Below are 2,064 nucleotides of genomic sequence, written 5' to 3'. Positions count from 1 at the left end.
TTAATTTTTTTACTTTTATTTTTTTAATTAATTTTTTTACTTTTATTTCTCTTTTTTAATTTATTTTTAATTGATTTTTTTACTTTTATTTGTTTTTTTTAATTTATTTTTTATTTTTTAACTTTTATTTTTAATTTATTTTTTTACTTTTATTTCTCTTTTTTAATTTATTTTTAATTGATTTTTTTACTTTTATTTGTTTTTTTTAATTTATTTTTTATTTTTTAACTTTTATTTTTAATTTATTTTTTTACTTTTATTTCTCTTTTTTAATTCATTTTTAATTAATTTTAAATTTATTTTTTACTTTTATTTATTTTTGATTAATTTTTTTACTTTTATTTCTCTTTTAATTTATTTTTAATTAATTTTTTACTTTTATTTGGTTTTTTAATTTATTTCTAATTTATTTTATTTACTTTTATTTGTTTTTTTTAATTTATTTTTAATTGATCTTTTTCTTTTGAAATTTATTTCGAATTTATTTTTTTACTGGTATTTATTTTGAATTTCTTTTCTATTTTCATTTATTTCTAATTAAATTTTAAACTTTAATTTATTTCTTTGATTTTGTGGGTTCTTATTTTTAATTCTATTTAATTAATTTTAATTATTTATAATTTATTTTTTATTTTTTATTTTTATTTTATTTTTTATTTTTTTATTTTTTATTTTAATTTTATTTTTTATTTTATTTTTTATTTTATTTTTTTACTTTTATTTATTTTTTTAATTTATTTTTTTACTTTTATTTCGGTTTTTATTTATTTATTTATTTATTTAACTTTTATTTGTCTTTTTATTTATTTTCAAATATAAAAAGGAAGAAAAGAAAATGAAATAAAATAAAATAAAATGAAATAAAATAAAATGAAATGAAATAAAATGAAATAAAATAAAATGGACTTTTAAAAATGAAATTAAATTTTCCTAATTAAATTCAAATAAAATAAAGTAAAAATAGAATTAAAAAATGAAATAAAGTCGAAAAATTAAATAAAAAGGAAATGAAACAAAAATAAAAATTTAAATAAAAACTGAAATGAAGGAAAATAAAAGGAAATTTGAGAAATAAAATAAAAATAAAATGAAATAAAAATGAAATAAAAATAAGAATAAACAGAAATAGAAATAAAAAAAATAAAAATTAAAAAAGAATTAAAAATGAAATAAAATTGAAGAATGAAATAAAAAGAAAAAATGAAATAAAAGTAAAATGAAATAAAAATAAAAAATTAAAATAAAATGAAGGAAAATAAAATAAAATTTGAGAAATAAAATAAAAATAAAATGAATCAAAAATGAAATAAAAATAAAGAGAAATAGAAATAAAATTAAATAAAAAATAAAAGAAAAATTAAAAAAAATTAAAAATGAAATAAAATTAAAGAATTAAAATCAAATGAAATAAAAATAAAAAATTAAATAAAAATAAAATAAAATAAAAAATAAAAAATTAAAATAAAATGAAGGGAAATAAAATGAAATTTGAGAGATGAAATAAAAATAAAATGAAATAAAAATGAAATAAAAATAAGCACAAATATAAATAAAATAAAATAAAAAATAAAAGAAAAATTAAAAAAAAGAATTAAAAATGAAATAAAATTGAAGAATTAAAATAAAATGAAATAAAAATAAAAAATGAAATAAAAGTAAAATAAAATAAAAATAAAAAAATAAATGGAAATAAAATGAAGGAAAATAAAATGAAACTTTAAAAATAAAATTAAAATGGAATAAAAAAATGAAATTGAAATGAAATTTTAAAAAATCTGAAAAAATTAAAATTTAATCCAAATAAAATGAAATTTTAAAAAAAAAGAAATTAAAATGTTGAAATCCAACTAAAATCCAATAAAATATAATAAATATCATTAAAAAAAACCCTTTATTTCATTTTTATTCCCATTTTTAATCCCCTCCCTTTTCCCGCCCCCATCCCAAGAAATTTTCCCAAAATCCCCCCGAAAAAAGCACCAAAAAAATCCGATTTTCGTATCAAAAAAACCTTTTTATTCCTCGTTTTCCCGCCCCCCCCAAAAAACAGGAATCACAATCCTA

The sequence above is a fragment of the Lepidothrix coronata genome, unplaced genomic scaffold (assembly GCF_001604755.1).
Source record: "Lepidothrix coronata isolate B3197 unplaced genomic scaffold, Lepidothrix_coronata-1.0 Scaffold930, whole genome shotgun sequence".
In the NCBI taxonomy this organism is placed as follows: domain Eukaryota; kingdom Metazoa; phylum Chordata; class Aves; order Passeriformes; family Pipridae; genus Lepidothrix; species Lepidothrix coronata.
Note: the sequence above shows the minus strand (reverse complement) of the source record.